The sequence below is a fragment of the Lipotes vexillifer genome, unplaced genomic scaffold (assembly GCF_000442215.2).
Source record: "Lipotes vexillifer unplaced genomic scaffold, Lipotes_vexillifer_v1.1 scaffold598, whole genome shotgun sequence".
NCBI classification, from domain to species: Eukaryota; Metazoa; Chordata; class Mammalia; order Artiodactyla; family Lipotidae; genus Lipotes; species Lipotes vexillifer.
The window spans coordinates 644865-656336 of NW_006777514.1; positions in this window are offsets into that span (position 1 = coordinate 644865).

The window sequence follows — 11472 nt, forward strand, 5'->3', positions numbered from 1 at the left end:
TTTCCCTCTTCTCCTTTTTATATAAAGAAAAGTTGGATTGTAAAGAAAGAGATGCAACTTGACAAGAATACAAATCATGTTAGCTGCAGGTATAAAGCATTCTGCATGTCTGGCTGGCACTCCTAGCTTCTCAAACTTTCTTTTCAGGTCCCGTTTCAGAGTCAGCCCTATGTCTGACTGGGACTAATCCTCCAGATTACAGCTAGAAAAGGAAACCAGCTGCCTACTGAGATCTTAGTCCACCCATTGGCTTACTCTATAGAGAAGTTGTGAAGTCCAACCTCAAAGGTGCTGGAAGTGGCATCTCCTGAACCTGCTGAAGGATAAGGGTTTTGTATTGCTCTAGTGGTGGTGATTGGGATGGCAGAAGAAGGCTAGACTGTGGGCAGTTCCCAGAGCAGGGAAGAATTGATTTCGTTTGCTGCTAAAAAGCTAGCAGTGGGAACACTGGGGAAAATGGCAAACTGTTAAAGAGGCAGAGGGTACAAAACAATTAGAGGACACTATTGGCTAATCTGAATATCAAGCAAACTTTTGGAAGTCTAGCAAAATATTGGAGATAAGAAATAAAAGTATAAATTATAGGCCTCATTTCTAATTTCAGGTGACCAGAGCCCTTCTACTCTGGAAAATTAAGAAACTAAACATTCTTCCCCGACTGCCGGAATGGGTTGTTTACAAGGACCCAAGTTGTGTGTGTGAATGTGTGTGTAAAACATGAGTGTGTGAAAATGTGTGTACAGTTTTTGTGTGCGTGCTTATGTGTATGAGTGTGTGGGTGTATGTGAGTGTGTATGTTAGTGTATGTGAGTATGTGTGTGAGTATATGTGTGTACGAGTGAAGAGGACTCAGAAAAAAAAAAAAAGCTGGCTTTCCTCACCCAAGCACATGCTGAATACATAGGCTGAGACACTTCAAAGTGGCTTTTGTTTAAAAACAAAGAAATCTGAAGAAAGGAACCAAGATAAGAGGAAAATGTAGTGGTTGATGTCTTATGATTACAATTGTGATGAGATTTTCACCTATCTGTATTATTTATTTAGTTATTCGACCTTTGAAGATAGAGAAAGCTTTTAGCTTGCTTTTGTATGTTTGATGGTACCTAGTGTAATGCCTTGTGTTATAAATACTTGGCCGAATACAATAAATTTATTCTTTCCATTACTGTGTTCTTGTATTTGGAAAGTCCTCAATTATAACATCTGGTGTTGGCCTTTTATTTCATCCATTAGTTTCATCACTAGGTGGGCCCTTTCAGTTTCAAACTCAAATCCTTGAGTTCTGGGAATTTTTTGAAACTTTTTTTTCACTCTTCTCCAGCTTTTTGTTTTTTATTTCTGGAGCTCTTACTATTTATTGAATTCCCTGTATTGATGTTTTATTATTTGTATCTCCTTTTCCTTATTTCCATCATTTCCCACTGCATTTCCTAAGAGATTCCTTAAACTTTATGCATATTTTTAAAATATTTTATTTCTCATATCCTATTTTTAATGAGTTTTAAAATTTTTAGTTTTATTTTTTCTCTGAATTCTTTTTTCTTTTCTCATTTCAAAGATCTCTTCAATCTCTGAGGATATTCCATATAGTTTATTTACATTTTCTCTGTTTTCTGCTTTGTGTCCAGTTTCTTCTTTTATTTGTTTGAGGCTTTTCTCCAATGTCAGGTAATCTTTGACCGTATTGAGAGTAAGGCAGATAAAAGCTGATTGAAGCCGTGTGTGTGTGTGTGTGTTGTATGTGTGTGTGTGTGTGTGTGTGTGTGTGTGTGTTGTATGTGTGTGTGTGTGTGTGTTGTGTGTGTGTGTGTTGTACCGAGGGGATAATTTATTGAGTAATAGACTTCAATATATTGGGCTCAGTGTGGACTATTTCACTGAACTATTTCACTGTCAGAAGGTTTTCTGTTTCCTGTTTTTCCTTCGAGATAATCAGTTTCCTCAGAGAGGAACCCTCCAGTGTAATATCTGAGTTATATAAACCTGACTTTCATTGTTCTCAGGGCAAAGTAGGAGAAAGGGGTTTGTAAGTCATCCCTTCACTTAATCACCTCATCTTCAGTGTGATATCCTACCCTATGTTAGTCAGTTCAGGTGACTATACCAAAAATACTATAGACTGGGTGGCTTAAACAACAAATAATTATTTATCACAGCTCAGGAGGCTGGGGAATCCAAGATCAAGGCCCTGGCAGATCTGACGTCTGGTGAGGACCCACTTTCTGGCTTTCAGATAGCTGTCTTCTCACTGTATCCTCACATGGTGGGGGGAAAGAGAGAGAAAGAGAGAGAGAGAGAGAGAGGGAGAGGGAGAGGGAAATAGAGAGGGAATGGGAGGGGAAAGGAAAGAAAGAAAGAGAGAGAAGGAGAGAAAGAGAAAGAGAGAGAAATGATTTTTCTCAGTCTCCTCTTAGAAGGGCACTAATCCCATTTGTGAGGGCTCCACACTTATGACCTATTACCTCCTAAAGTCCCCGCCTCAAAATACCATTATTTTGGGATTAGGCTTATACATATGAATTTGGAGAGGACACATTCATTCCATAGCACACCCTCAGCTGTGTTTAGTGTTCCAGAGTATCTGCTTCAGCTTCTCCATAGAATACTTTTATGACTTTTATGGTGGAAGGAGGTGGCAAATGTTAGTCACCTAGCTGCATGCAGAGGGAATAGGGAGAGGATGTGGGGGGGAGTCTGATTGGTGTAGTGCATCTCTTCTTCACAAGCTACCAAGCACCTCCTACTCCTGGGGCATCCTGGGGTTTTATACAATTAATCAGCTGGCATCTAAGACCACTTCCACATAGGCCTTGATTTCTCTTTCTCTTCTCTGTTGTGTTAAATCAATCACAACTCACCTATTTCCAGATTTCAAAATTTTGCAAGTTGTCTTTTCTTTCCCTTGGGATCTCTACTCTCTGCCATGCTCTTAAAATTTCCCAACTGTCCTTTCAGTAAAGTGTGGTTAGGGAACAGAGTAAATGTGTCTTCAATCAGCCATGTTTTACTGAAATAGATCCCCAAAATATAAAGTCTGGGGCAAATGCATGAAATATTTAAAGCTATTGATACCTATGGGCATTGAACTTTTTAAAAATGATTTTAACAGCTTTGTTGAGGTATAATTGATGTACAATAAACTGCATATATTTTAAGTGTACAATTTTGTTAGCTTTGCCATATTTATATGCTTGTGAAGTCATCATTACAATCAAAACAATAAAGATATTCAACATCCCCAGAAGTTTTCTTGTATCTTTAGTGTATCGTATCTATAGATCATATTGGGAAGAATTGATATCTTAACAATATTGAGTCATTTGACCATTGAAATGGTATATCTATCCACTTATTTAGGCCCTTTAAAATTTCAGCAATGGTTTGAAGTTTGTAGTATACAGGTCTTGCACCTTTTTTGTCAAATTTATTCCTAACTATATCATATTTACTTACAATATTATAAGTGGTATTTAAAAATTATGTTTCTTATTATTCACTTGTACATAGACATAAAATTTCAATTTTGATGTTATATTCTACAGCACTGCTAAAATCACTTATGATTCTTATAAATTTTTGTGGATTCCATCAGATTTTCTGTATAAATGTTTCTTTTTTTTGTGAATAAAAACAGATTTACTTTTTTTTTCCAATCTGGATTCCTGATATTTTGTTTGTTTGTTTGTTTGTTTGTTTTAATCTTGTCTGACTACATTGGTCAGAACCTCTAGCCCAACATTGAATAGAAGTGGTGAGAGTGGACATTCTTGTCTTCTTCCTAATATGAGGAGGAAAACATTCTTTCAACACTAAGTATGATGTTAGCTGTAGGTTTTCCACAGATGCAGCTTATCAAATTGAGAAAATTTCCTTTAATTTTGAGTTTTTAAGATTTTAAGAGTTTTAATTTTAAGAGTTTAAAAAGGTTTTTAATCAGGAATGAATGTTGGACTTATTCAAATGCTTTCTTTTTTTGTTTGGCAATAGAGTTGATCAGCTGGTTTTTCTTTTTTAGTTTGGTTGACAAATTAAGTTGATTTTCAAATTTTCAAACTGCCTTACATTATTGGGATAAACCTTAGTTGGATATAATGGGTTATCTTTTTAATATATTGTTACAATATATTTGCTAAAATTGCATCTTTGTTCATGAGGGATATTTATCTGTAGCTTTTTTTTTCTTGTAATGTATTTGTCTTGATTTGATACTCAGTAATACTTGCCTGATATCATGGATTAGGAAGCATTCCTTTGCTTTCAGTTTTCTGGAAAAATTTGTGTAGAGTTGGAATTATTTCCTAAATGTTTGGTGACTATCACCAGTGAAGCCATTGGGGCTTCAAATTTTCTTTTTGGGAAAGTTTTTAAGTATAACTTTATTTCATAGATAAAGGATTATTCCAGTTATCTATTTCTTGTTGAGTATTTGTACTTTCTTTCATTTTGATATTGGTAATTTGTGTATTCTCTCTTTTTTCTCCCAATGAGTCTAGCTGGAGTTTTATCCATTTTGACTGCCTCTAAGCATCAGATTTTTAAAAAGACATCTTTTTTAGAGCAGTTTTAGGTTTACAGCAAAATTGAGAAGAAGGTACAGAGATTTCCTATATACCTTTGCCCCCACACATGCATAGCCTTCCCCATTGTCACTGACCAGAATGGTATATTATTTATTTATTTATTTTTTACCAAAGATGAACCTACATGGACACATCAAAATCATTGAAAGATTATAGATGACTTTAGGGTTCACTCCTGGTGTTACACATTCTGTGGGTTTGGGCAAAGGTATAATGAAAGATACCTATCATTATCTCATAGATAGTATTTTCACTGCCCTAAAACTACTCTGTGCTTCATCTATTCCTCCTTCCACCCAACCCCTGGCAACCACTGATCTTTTTATTGTCTTTATAGTTTTGCCTTTTTTGGAATGTTATATTGTTGGAACCTTATGGTATGTAGCCTTTTCAGATTACCTTCTTTCACTTAGTAAAATGCATTTAAGTTTCCTCCATGTCTTTTCATGGTTGATAAGCTCATTTCTTTTTAGTGCTGAATAATATTCCATTGTCTGTATGTAACACAGTTTATTTATCAGTCACCTACTGAAGGACATCTTCGTTGCTTCCAAATTTTGGCAATTGTGAATAAAGCTGCTATAAACATCCACATGCAGGTTTTTGTGTGTATGTAAATTTTCAACTCCTTTGAGTATACACCAGGAAATACAATTGATGGAACTAGGGTAAGAGTATATTTAGTTTTGTAAAAAACTGCCAAAATGTCTTTCAAACTTCCAAATTACCTGTACCATTTTTCATTCCCACCTACAATGAATGAGAATTCCTGTTGTTCCATATCCTCAACAGCATTTGGTGTTGTTGGTTTCTGAATTTTGGCCATTCTAATAGGTGTGTAGTAGTATCTAATTGTTGTTTTAATTTGCATTTCTTTGATGACATATGATGTGGAATGTCTTTATAAGAATCAGCTTTTGATTTTATCAATTTTTCTCTCTTGATTTTCCATTTTTAAATTTTATTGATTTCTGCTCTAATCTTTATTATTTCCCTTCTTACTTTGGATTTTTAATTGTTATTTTTTTTGGTTCTTAAGATAGAAGCTGAATTTATTAATACAGGACCATTCTTCTTTTCTAATTCAGGCATTTAATGCTGATAATTTCCCCCAAAGTACTGCTTTGGCTACATCTCACAATTTTTAATTTTGATTTCTTACTTCACTATTCTTAAACATTTGAATTCCTTAGGCATTTTAAAGCATAATAGTATCTTGAAATTGTCTAACACTTCACATTTTCTGGATTTAAAAAGTTTTTAATCTCTTTTTATTCTCAGAATAAGTTAAAATAAGCCCCGAATATGTCCCCAGTTTGTCGGTCATTCAGAAAATATTTGGTGAATGTCACACTTTGTGCCAGGTACTGGGGATATGGTAGCAAAAAAAAAAAAAAGTTTCCTCTGCAAAGGAGTTTATTTTATTTTTAGCAGAATAATAATTTTAAAGATGAGATGTGGAAACACAGTGAAGTTAAGTGACTCCCTGAAGATCACACAGATATAAATGATAAACTCTAATCTTTCAACCACAATGTCAAAGGCTCTTTCTTATACCATAACACCTCAGAGGGTTTTTTTTTTATTAAATATAAAAATGTAAGTGTAGTAATAAAACATATGCACATTATTAAAGCAAAGTCACATAAAGAGCCCTCAATAAAGTTATAGACTACTGTTTGCTCATACGGATGTGAAATTAAGTCTCTCATGATAGATTCAATGAAAAGAGATATACTACAATGTTAATACTACCTGATTGGGAAGAGGAGAACTATTCCACCAACACATATTCATTTTGGGCAAATAGTCTTACTTCCTGGTTTTCAGTTTCCACGTTTAAAAAAAAATGAGGTTAGGTCAAATGATCTTTCACATTCCTTCTAACTTTTAGATACTAAAAATTTAAGTTTTAAATATTTATTGAGTATTAAATATTTATTTAAATATTTAAGTATTTAAGTATTTAAATATTTATTGCAGTGCTGTATAAGGGATTCAAAATAAAGTAAGACACAATACTTGCACTAAAACAATCTAGCTTAGGAAGTAAGATGCATACCTATGAAATATATTAAAATGCCAACATGAGTGATACACACAGTAATGATCTGGAACACCTGGCAATGATTTTGCCCCATCGGGGACATTTGACGAAATATGGAGACAATGTTGCTTGTCACTACTAAGGGGTGACTCCCACTGGTAGAGCCACCAGTAGAGCAGAGACCAAGAATGCTACTAAACATCCTGCAGTGCACGGGACAGCCTCCCATACAAAAGTTACTGGTACCAAAATATCAATAGAGATGAGGTTGGGAAATTGTTCAAGAAATTCAGAGGAAAATCATTGTGGGGAGGAAAGATTAGGAAAGTTTCATCAAAGAGCTGTGTTTTTCCATGAACTTTTAACATCTGGAGAAAGACAGCATAAACAAGGTTATGGAGAAGGAAATCAGCATTGTTTATTTGGGGAACAGTGAGAAACACAGTGCAGCTGGAGTGGAGGGCTCACATGTCAGACAGAGAGTTCGATCGGTACCATATTGTGGAGGACCTCAAATGCCAGGGTGAAGAGTTCTTTATTTATTAGACAATGGGGAGCCATTCAATGGGCATACTTTAGGGTAAGCATTGTTTTAGTTAGATGAGTCTGGCAGTGGTCTGAGGTCTATTGCAGTGGAGAGGCTGGAAGACAACCCAGAGGTTGTAACAACCCAAGCTTGAGGTACTATTAATTCAAGCAGAACTTGACTTAACCATGATGCTTGCACCACATAGCCTTGTCTAAATGCAATTATAGATTAGGGTAGAACATTCAGCAGTGGTAGTGCTGAATTTTTTTCATACAAGTGCTTACATGATAAGTTCTAGTTTATAAGTGATGTGGGTTTTTTATACCATGCAATTTTGCTCATGTGTTTATATTGAGTATGGTTGGTATGTTTAAAAAATTGTCATTTCATTTAATAGACTGAAGCAATGAAAAACTGTTATTTGATAACATTAGCTTTTATCACTTTAATTTTGGGACCTTTCTGTCCCTGGTCTCTCTGTCCCCTCTAGAGTAATAATGTTCCTTAAACACTGGATTCCATGAATTTTTGCACAAGTAGTTCGCTTTGTAAGTTTGAAACATGTTTGTTTCCACTTGCCTAGGCAAAAATAACCACCCAAAATTTCACTCTCAGAATCTCAGTGGGAGGTGAGGTGAAAAATATCAGGACATTTTTTCAATGCTTGTAAGTTTCATTGACTTTATATCAGTAAGGTCAGTGCAAGCAACAATTTTTCCTCCATCCTCTGGTTTCCCACTGCTCTGATGGAACAACTAACTCTAGTTATCTCTGTGTAATTGTTCATTCAAACTTATATTTGGGCATCAGAATTGTTCATTTGAAGTCTGGAAGAAGCAGTCTTGTGACCATCACTGCAAAAGTAAGTTGTTCTACCCAGTTGTCATAATCACTTTGTTATACTGTCCTTGTAGCAGTACCTCAATAAATATCAACGGTGTGAATGAACAAATGAATGAATGAAAGGTACCCAGTATAGGATGGCAAAGATCCTGGAATTGATTTCTGGCTTTTTCAACCATTAGCTTTTAGAAAAAACAAGAATTTTTGAAAATGGAAGGAAAAAGTAAATGTTCTTCCTCCTTTACTTTTTCTTTTTCTATTAGAAGAGACCTTCTAGGAAATTTTATTTTTAATAAGTTGCTTTCAAACACTGGCTATTTTGACAATATTCATGACTGATTTAGATGTATCCTTAAAGCATAGAGAAAAAATTGATAATAACTGACAGTCTTTTAAATGGAAATTTTCTTTCATGGTGAATGTGCCTCTTGGAAAATTAAACTATGAATTAACTTTTCTATGAAGAAAAATATTGAAATGATTTACATGACTAAACAGCAGGTAGTTGATCTTTAAACTAGTTCAAGTTAAATTGTCACCTAGTGATCAGATCATTTTGCTGATAAGAGCAAAATCCAATCCAGTAGATCATTCTATTGATGAGAACACAGTCTTACTCTGTTCTAGGCATTTTACTGAGGGATGAGAAGACAACCTTTCACTGACTAGTAAAGATAAGGTAGGAGACACAAGTGTCAATTAATATGTACATTGAAACATCACCATTTTGGTTTCCATGTGCGTAGAATGCTCTAAATTACTTCATAAAAGAGAGAATCTGAGTGGACGGATAATTTCCTTTGCAACAAGAAATACTGGAGGTGAAGACACGCAGAATGCACTTGTTTGTGATCACTCATAATAGCATTAAAGTTGCCTGGGAGTTGGCTGCCTATCATCGACACAAATATTTTCTTAGATTATTCCTGCAGTTAACTAGGAAGGCCTGGATCTGTCCTTGGGTATGATAATACCATCACATTTGATCCCACTAAACCATATTTTAGGGCAACTTCTTGGTAGAGATTGCCTACCTCCCATCCAGCATTGTCCCTCATGTCAGGTGCCTGCTTCCTAGGGACAGCTAGTGTTGCCTGGTTTATACCAATCACTGTCCACCATCTTGGCACCTTATTTTAAACGTTCTATTGTAGACTTCTGATAAGCTACCTCAAAACTTCTAAAAGGAAGGAAAGTATTTTGAATCAAAATAATGATTTATAAAACCTAAGGCATCTGTTTTGAAATATGGTTCACCATGCAGGACCTGATTTAGGAGAAGCATTTGTAACTAGACTGCGGTGGAGACTGTTCAGGATGGTTCGATCACTCCTGCACTGGAACACCAGGCACAAATAAAGGTAGTTTCACTTGTAAATCCCCCTTGAATGACTCTGCTTCTCAGACACACAGATGCTCAATGTTACCACATTTGGAAAAAAACAGTTATTAAAAAAAAGGAAATGAGTTCTGCTGCTCCCACTTTATGTAGGAGGGTGATAATTAATCTTTGTTGTCTAATAAATTTCATTTACAGGACTTTTGGTTATATAAAAATAGGCCTTAGAATTTAGTATTGAGTAGAGAATAAATAAATGTGAGATAAATTATGACTCATTATTAAGTAAGAGGAAGTTGGGGATTCTAATATGGGATCTGGAAAGGATGATAGGTTGAAGGTATCTGGAAGTGGGTAGCAGAGAGGACACAGGTATTGGGACAAAAGATAATAATGGGACCCAGGACACTTTACTAGACAAAGACCAAAAAAGATATGTGACTGCTGAGAAATTCCCAGTGGTGGTGATAATTAAGAAACTTAGAAAGAAAAATGTCTAAATATTTATTTTAAAGTCATTTTTTATTTGGTTTTGTTTCATTATCTCCCTTAATTATCCCCATATCTTTAGTAAAAATAGATACACTATCCTTGAGTTAATGGTGCTCTGGGAAATGCAAGAGGAGAACCTCTATCTTGATTTGAGTACATAGAGAAGGTAGCAGCAGCAGTGAGCAAGACAGTGGGGTAAGAAATTGAGACCTAAATCTGGCCTAAAAATTTAGAGCTAGAGTCAGTAGTCTAAGGAATATTAAAGAGGTGCTGAATTTCCCACTGTAATGTGCTCATGGGAGATCTTTAAAAAATTTTTTTATTATTTTCTAAAAGACTCTTTTTTCAGAGCAATTTTAGGTTTATAGAAAATTGAGAGGAAGGTACAGAGATCTCTCCTATAACCCCTGCCCGTTCACATGCATAGCCTCCCTCATTATCAGCATCACTCACCAGAATGTTACACTTTGGTTTTTTGTTTGTTTTTAAGAAGATGTTGGGGGTAGGAGTTTATTAATTTAATTTATTTATTTTTGCTGTGTTGGGTCTTCGTTTCTGTGTGAGAGCTTTCTCTAGTTGTGGCAAGCGGGAGCCACTCTTCATCGCAGTGCGTGGGCCTCTCACTATCGCGACCGCTCTTGTTGCAGAGCACAGGCTCTAGACGTGCAGGCTCAGTAGTTGTGGCTCACGGGCCTAGTTGCTCCACGGCATGTGGGATCTTCCCAGACCAGGGCTCGAACCCGTGTCCCCTGCATTAGCAGACAGATTCTCAACCACTGCCCCACCAGGGAAACTCTACACTTTGTTTTTTAACCAAGGATGAACCTATATTGATACATCAAAATCACCCAAAGTTTATAGTTGACCTTAGGGTTTACTCTTGGTGTGTACATTCTGCGGGTTTGAACAAAAGTATAATGACAGATATTCACATTATAATATCATATAGAGTATTTTCACTGCCCTAAAAATCCTCTGTGCTCTGCCTATTCATCTCTAACCACGGCCACCACCACCCCTCCTCCCACCCTGTCCAAGCTCTTGTTATTTTATACAGATATTAAAAGGAAGGAAGACTCCTGAAGACTAGACGATTTGGGTAAAATTCCTTATGTTAGGGATAAGCCCAAGAGAAGAGAGGAGAAGTGAAAAAGTGAGGCAATAGAGCCCCAAATTCATAGCATTTTAGTCTCTTACCTCCTAAATATTTCATCTAGGTTAAATCAAGTTAAAATGAAGTAGCACAGTCTTCAGAAAAGAAAATGTAAGAAAGCAACAGTAAGCAGCAAGCATTCTGAGGACAATGTGATGCTAGTTAAAAACGGGCTGTCTTGAACTTGATCCCTTTCAAAGGGCTTGTGTAACACTGCAGGCTTTTATTTAGCACCATCTGGCAAAGCCACATCTCTCCCTCAAGGCTCAGGACCTTTCTCAATCTTCTAGTTTTACTACCCCCTTAGGACATCTCTGAATGGGATACACCTTGACAGAAATGATGCTGATATTTTTCTGAAGATAGAGAAGACTTAGAGATGGAATCACATCACAACGGCTCATTAGCCAGTGGTCCAGAGGGAGGGGATATCCTTATAGGAGTAGAAAGTGTAGAAGACAATCTAGACCAATGTCCTTAGTATTCTCA